Here is an 11,883-nt window from a genome sequence, read left to right as displayed (position 1 = left end):
AGTGGGACTTGAATCTGGTATTGACATTCCTGATGTGCGCTCCCTTCGAGCCTCTTCACAATTGTCCTCTTCGTCTTCTGACTCTTAAGACTGCTTTTCTGGTGGCCATCACCTCGGCTAGACAGGTGAGTGAGCTCCAGGCTTTATCTTCAAAGCCTCCTTTTCTATCTGTTCATCCGGACAAGGTTGTCCTTCGGCCTCGTCCCTCCTTTCTTCCTAAAGTGGTGACTCCATTTCACCTTGGGCAGTCTGTCACCTTGCCCACCTTCTTTCCGCCTCCGCATCCTTCCAAAGAGGAAGAGAGGCTCCACCGTCTGGACCCAAAACGTGCGCTCTCCTTTTATCTGGACCGCACAAAACAGTTCCGGGTGGACGACCAGCTTTTTGTTGGGTACGTGGGCGCTAAGAAGGGGAAAGCTGTGCACAAACGGACCATCTCTCGGTGGGTCGTTTTGTGTATAAAGATTTGCTATTCCTTGGCTAAAAAGGACCCTCCTGTTGGGCTGCGCGCCCATTCTACTCGGGCCACGGCGGCTACTACTGCCTTGGGACGGGGAGTCCCTTTGCAGGACATCTGTCAGGCGGCGACGTGGGCTTCGCTACACACGTTTGCCAGGCATTATTGCCTTGACAGCCAAGTCCGGAGGGATGGCTTCTTTGGCCGTTCTGTCCTCCAGAACTTTCTGGTGTGATCTTGGTTCGCAGACCCACCACCGGGGATGGTATTGCTTGGGTATCTATTCTAAGGTGAGGAATCTAACTAACGTGTTTCTTTCAGATGAACAAGTTACTTACCTTCGGTAACGATGTATCTGTAAGAAACATTAGTTAGTTAGATTCCTCACCGACCCACCCATCCTCCCCGTTCTGCGAACTGACTTCTAGGGTTAAGGTTGTCCTTTCAGGCCCCTAGATTTTATTTTTGGCACCAGTGTCGGTCTTTGCATGGCTCTGCGTTCCTGGCGCGGAAGGCTATGTACAAGAACTGACGTCAGCGCGCGAGGGCGGCGTCTAAGTACTCCGACGACGTCATCCCGGCGCACGACGCCGACGACGGACGCGGAGCCGCAGACGACGCCTAGCGACGCGCAAGGGGTATTGCTGACGAAAAATCTTCCGGATCCAGTCTGACGCCTGGGGATATTCTAAGGTGAGGAATCTAACTAACTAATGTTTCTTACAGATACATCGTTACCGAAGGTAAGTAACTTGTGGTAAATAATTTAATTACCGGGACTTAATTTGATACAGAAAAATAATAAATATAGCTCAGTAAAATAAGAGGCAAAATCCGTGATATTAGAGGTTCGGAATGGGCTTTATTCCAATGGACGATTCGAATCGTTGACTCCAGGTTCCATCACCACGGAGGTTCAGGAAGTGAAGTACATACTTTATTGATAAGTAATTACTTTTATACAATAGGCATTACAGTGAAGCAAATGCAGGAGGCGTAACAATTGATAATAGAGATAAAACATACATGCGTAGCCAAAGTGGGCGTAACTGGGTGTAACTAAAGAACGTCATCAGGTATGATGTCATAATAGGGTGGTTCCATGAAAGAATTTCGCAATGTCAGCAGAAATACTTGGCAGAAATACGCGCGCAGCAGCATGACGTATGATTGACGTGCGACTAGGGGGTGAAGGGGATTTGACATTTAACTCTACATGTGGCGACAGATGTCTGGAGGGTCAAGTCAACCTTATCCCAAATCATATCTAACATCCTATGTTTAAAGAACTATGTTATCCAAAAGAGAGGTCTCTTAGAGTAGAATCTTATTCTATACTGACTATACTGACTGTTAGTGCGTGTACAAGCGTCTAAGTGTCTACACTAGATGCGAGGGCAGAAGTCTTCCATAATAATAGGGCTATGAATTACTTGCATAAAGACAGAGAAGCCGGGCCTTTGCTCGGTAGCTGGAAGAATGTTTACTTAAACTACTAGACAGGAATGCATTGGGCAGGGAGCGGAGCAGATAATTTCGAAGGTGAAATACAGTTTTTGGCAGGCAACAAGCTGATGTCAGGCACCGTGAGCCGCGCAGAGAATGAGGACAAAGTTCATGGATACAGATGCAGGCTCAGACTGGAGCTCTCAGAGGCAGAAGGCAGGAAAAGCTTGATGGCAGAATCAGGGCCTACTCGCCTGGACTGTAAAATGGCATAAGTGAACCATATAAAGCCGGTGGCCTTTCGTACTTAGGAATGGAATATCCGGCCCATTCATGGCGGATCTGAAAGAGGACATGTTAACGGTGGACGCACATGTATTTGCGTCTTCATAACTGGAACTGGAGGGAACATACATGTACTTGTGATTTATACATGAAACCGTTGGGGTCCAAGATAGGGGACATAACTGATCAGAAAAATCCATATTTCCACATTCCCTCCTTGTCCCCTACTTGCCCGTTAAGAGATATCAATCTTCATCAATCCGTTGATCTGTTCATATAGCATCATTTGTTCTTCTTTTTTCTTCGGGGATGAATGAAATCTTGGTGGTGGAATACACGATGTGGCACACAGACCACAGATCGCTGGTCCACATTGTAGACACAGACAGCAACTGAATAGTATGAGAAGGCCAATACCTAGGAAGGATAGGACCTTCCATCCAAAGGTAGATAATACACTCCAAAACCAACCGGACCAGGTCCAGGTGCCTGGATTCTGGTGTATCTGGCTTACAATCTTATGAAGGCGGGTTATGGCTTTATATACAGATGGCGAATTTTCTGGTATGAAAATGCAACAACTTGATCCGATGACCCTACAAGCTCCGCCCCTATCGGCCAGGATGACGTCAAGGACAAGACGATTTTGAAGCACAACAATCCGCATAGCAGACTGCTCTTCTGTTAAATTGCCTAAGGCGGAAATAGTTTCGTTCACTACTGCTTCAAGGGTTCTAGTTAATCTACGTATCAGCTTACTATTAGTAACGGTACCTATATAGGGAAAGAGACCTTTATTGAAATCTGTGTATTTTTCCCATGCTGTTTCAGTGTAATCGACTATTGGGAGATCTCTCCTTTCTCTATTGTGTACTAAATGAGTATTTCTGTGATAATCAGGAGGAGCTAGGAAAACAGGTGGCAAAAGGAATGCTATGTAACAGGTACCATCCCAATCTAGAGGTAGGCGTATATATGCGGTCTGACCACATATAAAATAGGAATGGCGGGAAGCTCTAAATGTCGACTTGCCTTGATCACTAAATTCTATTACAGTGGTGCATCTACTATGGCCCATATGTATGGAACCATTCTTTCTTACACATAATTCACCTTTTACTGGAAATACTGACATGGCGGGCAAAATTGGAGTAGCTTCGGATTCGACATTCAAGATCAAGAGATTAAGCGTAAAATTACCTAATCCATATACTTCATTTTCTAGATCAGTTCCTGTTCTTTTGGGAAGTCCCTCCTTGTTGGGGTGGCAGACTTTAAGTAAAACTAAGTTCAAATTTACCCATACCCAGTTGTCTTGATAAACTGCAGAATTCGAATCTTGGGAATTAATTAAACTAAACCATGCTCCACAGGAGCCGTTGTGTGTGAACGGGTATGGAAAGAGAGGTAGAATTCCTTTATAATTCTGATAGGGAGGGAGTCGGCCACATATCCAACAATTTGTAGCATTGCTAACCTGATGGGAATGATGTAACATACTAATAAAAGTGTTATTGCGCAGCGCAAATCTATATGACAATTCATGCGAAGGTAATTCACTAAAAGAATGTTCAGCAGTAACATTATAAACATGTCTAGAAATAGGATAACATATGTGCAACAATATACTTGCAGTAATTATTAAAAGACTTAGGAAAAACAGAATTAATAACGTCACTGTGCAATGACTACGCAGTGATTTACAGTACGCATGTCGTTTCAGCTTTATCCTTTTGTTTCTTTCTCTGTACAGGTCTAAGGGATACATGTCAGACAAATTCGACCGCTTCACCTTGGAGAGGACTTAAACAATCAAATTGCCTGACTGGTTAGACCTGAGTTTTAGTTTATATAGTTCACGACTATTCAATTCAACCAAAGGAAGTTTAGAGTCACTCGGGGAAGACACGCAAGGTGTGTCGTTTACATCTGATGGTAGTCCATGAAATTTCTTGATATGACTTGAATGTATCCAGCCTTTTCGACCCTCGATCTTCACGGCTGTCCTCGTCGTTAGTAATACGAGCTGAGGCGACCTCCACCTAGGATCCAGCTGAGACTTCCGATCAAAGTTCCTCACTAAGACCAAATCTCCTGGAATTACGTCATGGGGTTTCACCTCAGTGTTGTCGGGAAAAGCTGCAGCTACCTGTGAACGACAAGATTGTAGTGCAGACATCAAGGAAGCCAAGTAATCTGTCAGCATATTACAGTCAATATCAGTTATTTTGCGTGGTATAGGCGTCCCCCACATATTTGGTGGTCTACCGAAGATCACTTCATAAGGGGATAGCCCTGTTCGAGAGTGTGCTACCATTCTCATGTAAAAGAGTGCAACGGGTAAAGCTACTACCCAGTCGACACCTTTCTCTCTACAAATTTTGGACAATCTAATTTTCAGGGTCTGATTATGTCTTTCCACGAGGCCCGCTGCCTCGGGGTGTCGGACACAGTGAAACTTCCACTGATAACCTAACAAAAGTGAAACGTGTTTCATTAGTTCGGATGAGAACGGCTGGCCGTTATCTGAGTAGACAACACGTGGTAGCCGTACCGTGGGAAGAATTCTCGAACTAACTGCTTGGCAGTAGTCGGGGCAGTGTAATCTGAAACCGGGTATGCCTCTGTCCAACGGGAAAGAGCACAGACAACTACGAGAACATATTTGAATCCTCGACATCGTTCCATCTGGATATAATCCATCTGGAGGATTTCAAAAGGGTGATCAGGAGGCTGAAATCCACCCTGTTCTACGGGAATGCTTTTTCCTGGGTTAAACTGACAACAGATCATACAGGTACGGACTTTTTGTTTAGCTGCTGCTCGTAAATGTTTGTTGAACCAAATGTGTTGGATGCTGTCTAGCATAGCTTTTTCTCCTAGATGTGCTGGACTATGTACAGTGTTAATAACGACTTGGACCATTGAATCAGGAAGGAACCACACAGATTTTTCCTTTGTCATCCATCCTTGATCCGTTTGGATCCCTCCTAATTCAGTCCATTTCTTTATTTCGTCTGGAGTAGCATGTGTCTGTATGTCAATTACGTCAAGAGCGGGATCCTTAACCATCATGCAATGTGTTGGCGTCGGGACTATTGTCTTTGTCATGTCGGATGTTTGAGTTTGAGCAGTCTGTTTAGCTGTTCTGTCAGCTAGATCATTGCCTTGAGAAATGATATCAGTAACTTTCGTATGAGCTTTACATTTCATAATTGATATTGCAGTGGGTAGATGTATTGCATCTAATAAGGCATGAATGAGGGGTCCGTGCTGAATGTGGGCACCGTGAGAAGTTAAATAACCTCTCTCTCGCCACAGCACGCCGAAGTCATGTACAACTCCGAATGCATAACGTGAATCAGTGTATATGTTGACTTTTTTATTTGTGGCTTGAATACAGGCTTGTGTCAGAGCGATGAGCTCTGCTGCTTGAGCGGACAAGGTATTTATACAATTTGTTTCAATGATTTCAGCGTCTGTTGTGACTGCATAAGCGGCCACTAACTCTCCTGTACCTGTTCTCATACATGAACCATCTACATACAACGTCAGGTCTGGGTCTGATAATGGAACGTCTGTTAAATCTTGTCTGGGTTTCGTCGTGATAGTGATAACTTCAATACAATCATGTGCAAGTGGGTCTGTTCCATTTACAGGTAACAGTGTGGCAGGATTCAATGTACTACAACGTCTGATTTCTATATGTGGCTGAAACAATGTTAATTCGTAACCGGTGAGTCGTGCTATAGTCAAGTGTTGTGTTTGTGTGCGGTTCAAAAGAACCTCTACTGCATGTGGTACTTGTACTGTCAATGGATGTCCTAATACTATGGCATCGCTTTGTCTGATTGCTAAGGCTGTTGCTGCCACTGATTTTAGGCATGCAGGCAAAGCCTGAGCTACGGGATCTAATGTACTAGAAAAATAAGCACATGGTTTGTGTGATCCTGCTTGTTCCTGTATGAGTACTGACAAGGCAGTACCTTCGCGTTCTGTAACAAAGAGTGTAAACTGTTTATTGTAACATGGTGTTGCTAGGACAGGTGCTTGACATAAAGCTTTCTTTAAACTTTCAAAAACGTGTGTATGTTCCTGAGTCCAAGGGAGGACAGTCGATGTGGCTGCCTCCTGTGTTGTCAATTGAATGAGTGGTTTTGCTAGAAATGCATACTGAGGGATCCACTGCCTACAATATGAAGTGAGGCCTATGAAAGCCCGCACCTCCTTTTGTGTCTTGGGTATTGGCATATTTGCAATTAGCTGGATGCGATCTGGTGTAAGCTGCCTTCCCTCCTTGGACAGCGAGTGACCAAGGTAAACAACTCGCTGGACACAGAATTGCAGCTTAGAAGGGGACACCTTGTGCCCCTTTTCGGCCAAAAATTGTAATACCGTCAGTGATGCTTTCTCACATTCAGGTTCGTTTCTAGCGGTGACCAGCAGATCATCGACATATTGAAGCAGGGCAGTGTTGACTGGCATGTGAATACTGTCAAGTTCTCGTTTCAGTGCTTGGCTATAGATGCTGGGGCTTTCTGTAAATCCTTGAGGTGCGCCTGTGAATTTAAAGCTACGTCCATTTAAACTAAATCCGAACAAGTATTGGCTTTCCGGATCTATTGGGACGCTGAAAAAGGCATTCTTGAGATCAATTACAGTAAAGAATGTTGCTTCGGAATCAATAGCTGTCAGTAATGACGAGATATCTGGGACCACAGGGAATTGTGGCACAATGCATTTGTTCAATTCGCGCAGATCAATAACCAATCGATATACTGGCGGAGCCTTTGGATCTGTTCGTTTAAGAATCGGAATTATCGGGGAATTACATACATTGGAGTCTGTTTCCACAACCACTCCTTGGACAATGAGCTCATCAATAATTTGCAGTAAAGCCACTACAGCATCTGGTGGTAACTTGTATTGTCGCATTCGTGGTAGTACCACTCCTGCCTTTAGTGTAACTCGATATGGTGTAATATTCATGCAACCCACATCAGTAGGGCCTTGTGCCCATAAATGTGTAGGTAAAGTCTGCAGTCGGGGATCCATGTCTCGAGACACATAGTGACCTTTGAAATCACGTAAAAACAATCTTACTCCTTCCGGAGAACAACATATTATAGCTCCTAGAGCTTTCAGTGTTTTTATACCTAACCGGTTTTCTGGACATGATTTAGTAAGCAATAAATCTGTAGTTCGGGTTAAGGGTCCTATCGTAAGTGGAAGAGGCTGTGATACTTCATTAACAATAGGTTTTCCTGAAAAACCAAGGGAAATATTCTGTGAGCCTGAGAGGGGTGCCCCTGGAACTTCACTACGTTTTATAGTTGTTCGACTTGCCCCTGTATCAAGTAAAAATTTTCTATCTTGGCCTAATAGTTCACTGTGTACATAAGGTCCTTCTTGGTCTACAGGGACCTCGATAAGGGGTAAGTCAACTTCCCTCTCTAGGCTGGTTCATGCGTATCGTTGATAATCAGGATAATCATACTGTGCGGTCTGGTACAGCTGTCGTGTCGTGGTTTGTGTGGCAGCAACAGGCAGCGCTGGTGCAGCTGGCACAAACTGTATAGACTGTTGTGGAGCTGGCATGGACTGTGCATGCTGCGGTGCTCCTTGTTCATTCTGATCCTGTCTAGGTGGCCGTGGTCTTTCTTGTGTTTTACCTGTGGCGATATTACGCTTCAAGACTGGGCAATCGTGTATGTAATGACCTGGTTGTTTACAATAGTTGCATGTCCCTTTTACAGGTCCTGCTGAATCACCGGACTGTGTCGTACCCTTTTTATGACCTTCAGCTGGAACTGTCTGGGAGACTAGCATTTTCATTTTTTGTGTCTTTCATGCGTTTCTGTTCATGTTCTTGTTCCTCTCTAATTCTATTGTAATGGTACTGTAACATTTGTGATGGGGTATTACCTTGCCAGGTACTCTCGAATTTTAATACTCGATTCTTCACCTGGGGCAAGGAATTTTCAACTAATTTTGTCACAAACAGATGTGGGTATGACTCGCTACTTGCTTTTATACCACTATTTATACCAAAACATTTTTCGAATCGGGCATAGAAATCACTAGTGTCTTCATCTTGCTTTTGTTTACAGGCTGAGATTGCACCCCAGTCTTCCTTTTTCGTGGTTAATAAACGTGGCAGTACCTGTACTAGTAAACCTGGTAGTGCTTTAGTTTTATCCCCAAGCCCCGAACCTGGACCTCGGGCCCTTTCTTCATTTTCTAATGCTGTCCAGTCTATCTTTTGGTCTCCCACCTCCCACTCTTTTTCCTTGAGTTTTTCATAAATGCCAGCAGGCATTAATACCTTTAATATTGTCATAATGTCGGGATAGGTATACTCTCCCATGAGTAACATGTCTTTAATTTCTCGGTGAAAACCCGCTGGGTCTTTGTCATGACTGGGTACCACTTTCTTCATTTCTAACAATTCTATTTTCGATATGGGCGTATATACATATACACGTTTAAACTGATTGTCCTCGCCCTTTATTGGGTGTACTTCTCGTAAGGGATTCTGTCTGTCCATGTAATACGTCGTTCTTTCCTTGATGGGCAGTGAGACATGTTCTGGGCATACAAAAAGAATGTACTGCTTTCTTGATTCTAGTATTTCTCTAATTAACTTAGTACCTGAACCTCTCCATCTATTCGTGAGTAATTCAGTCAATATATCAGGTAACGGACCAGGATCGGAATGTTGACTTTGATAAAGTATAAGAAGTTGTTGAATCATATAAATCCCAGCTAAACGCTGTTCGTCTGGGGTGAGGTTCAAAAATGTGTGTGCTACTGTATCATCACCATATTTTCCGGGACTGTCAACCCAATGAACGGCTGACCTGGCTAATTCTTGTTCATCCATAGAATCGAGTAAATGATAACCCCTTCGTTCTCGGAGTAATTTGTCAGCGGCTTGGAACGAATGCTCGGGGGACCTTAGATTTATTATAGGTGTTTGGAAATTCCTGTTATTATCTGGACATATCGGACGTATCGGGTCAGTGAAACATCTAGTACTATTACAAGATCTTCCTCTACCTACATAGGCTATGGTTTCTGACTGTCCTGTGGGCAGTCCTGATCCTTCCTCCTCCTCATCTTGTTCAAACTGGTCTACCGCTAATCTCTCTTCGTGTAGGCGTTCTATTTCTTTACGGATCTTTCGGCACATGGCTATTATACATTTTTGCCTATCATGTCTCCCCTCTGATATATTCTGGCTCCATCTGGTAAGGGTTTGCATTATTTCCGGATCTACCCCCGGTCGGTCTTGATTTCTGATTACACAATTTATGAGGAAACGTAACAGTTCCCCCTGTATCTCCACTTTCTGGTATTCCATAGCTCTGTTAATACATTCAGAATCTCGCCCTGTTTGGACAAAATGATATATATTATCTAGATGCATAGTCATTCCTGGTAGCTTTCCTAAATACACCGCAGCTCGTCTGATACGTAATGATGCCAGGATCATTTCGTCCTCTTTTCCGGGCACAGGGTCATATCTACAATCTACAAGAAGTTCCTTAAGCGTGCGGGAATTTATGAGTTTGGGGGTACGTGGATGTGCTGATTCTTGAAAAGTAAGTTTATTTATTCTGGGTGGCGTAGAAAAAATGTTGGTAGCACCTCCGGTAGCCCCGTCTGGGGTATCGGGCGTGAAAGGATTCGTTGAACGCGATACAGCAACTATAGGTGTGGGCACAGCTGTAGAAGCAGCTGTAGGAACAGATGTGGAAACAGATGTGCTTGCCGGAACTTGTGTCAGGATTTGATGCTGTAGGGATACAGATACAGGGTCTTGGCGTTGAACCTCCCCGGCAGACGGTCTATGTGGGGCGGGGTTAGCATACTCGGGAGCTGCTTCATCTAAATATGAGGAAAGAAAAACATCTTCTGCTGTTCTAGGATGCCCCTTAGGATGCATTTTTATTGGGAACAATGGGGGTGGCAAGTCTTTTGGTATCTCCGGAGTAGCCTTAGGTAATCCCTCGGCCAGAAGGGGATACATACCATTCATAAGGGCATTTCTTTGTCTGTCTACTTGTTCTGATTTCACTCGTGTACCTTCTTCAATTAATAGATTTTCTCGGATTTTATTTGAATTTTCCTTACTCTTCTCTTCCTGTCTACGTGCTTTTTCTGTACGTCTATACGATTCTTTACGCCATAATTCAATGGCGTCTTTCTGTGATTGTCTAGCTTTCCTTTTCCATAATTCTTCCTCTACTTTCACGATGCAATCTGCGTCCCAGGTCCCAGCTACGGGCCACCTCTGACTTTCTGGTAATTCCTTAGTGTAGTCTACCCATAGATCAAGAAATAATATGGCGTCTAGGCCATGTTTATGATACATGAAGTACCCTGGAGTGTCCCTAGGAGGAATGGGAACAGCTTCTTCGAGTACCCCTTTTCTAGTTGTGATCTGTCTTAGTTTCGAAAAGAGCGGCATATTGAGAACTGATCTGATACTTGGTCTTGAACAAACTTAATACAATAAACACAATAATGAACAGTCATTCACACCACAATATGCAGGACGTATTAACACATTTAACATTTAACGTTTAAATGAGCAACAATGATGATGACGATCTAAGAAAACTTAATCACAAGACATAATCCTCGGCATTAACTGAATTATTCTGAATTTATATACTTGATATACTAGATATACTGCTAAACAGTACAGATACACTGCTAAAACAGTGCAGACCGGATTTGTGTACCCAAACCCGTCTGGACCGGCACAACTTATGTGCACGCCAGAACGCCTCCCCAGTAATGGTACTCACCGGGTAGCTCGGAACGGAAGGCCTCGGAACGGAACTGAACTGAACTGGACTGGACTCGACTCGAAAACTTCGGAAACTTCGGAACATCGGAAACCTCGGAACTTCGGAACTTCGGAACTTGGTGGGCCTCTGTATACCTCGGATCTTGCTCTCTCAGCTAGGCTCTGGTCGGGATACTTCGCACTTCTCACCGCCTCGTCTGGGTGTTGATCGCAGCCTCAGTCGCCCCCGCTTGACCGGAGGGAGATACAGGAAATCCTGCTGGTACGCGTTGTTGTCCGTCCAGCTGTGGCAGGAGACCGGGCCTGCAACGCACCGCCGGCGCGTGAGATGAGAAAGTGTCCCTGTTCGGGCGCCATTCATGTGGTAAATAATTTAATTACCGGGACTTAATTTGATACAGAAAAATAATAAATATAGCTCAGTAAAATAAGAGGCAAAATCCGTGATATTAGAGGTTCGGAATGGGCTTTATTCCAATGGACGATTCGAATCGTTGACTCCAGGTTCCATCACCACGGAGGTTCAGGAAGTGAAGTACATACTTTATTGATAAGTAATTACTTTTATACAATAGGCATTACAGTGAAGCAAATGCAGGAGGCGTAACAATTGATAATAGAGATAAAACATACATGCGTAGCCAAAGTGGGCGTAACTGGGTGTAACTAAAGAACGTCATCAGGTATGATGTCATAATAGGGTGGTTCCATGAAAGAATTTCGCAATGTCAGCAGAAATACTTGGCAGAAATGCGCGCGCAGCAGCATGACGTATGATTGACGTGCGACTAGGGGGTGAAGGGGATTTGACATTTAACTCTACATGTGGCGACAGATGTCTGGAGGGTCAAGTCAACCTTATCCCAAATCATATCTA

Source organism: Triturus cristatus, chromosome 5_1 (assembly GCF_964204655.1).
Source record: "Triturus cristatus chromosome 5_1, aTriCri1.1, whole genome shotgun sequence".
NCBI lineage: Eukaryota > Metazoa > Chordata > Amphibia > Caudata > Salamandridae > Triturus > Triturus cristatus.
This window is presented reverse-complemented; position numbering follows the sequence as displayed.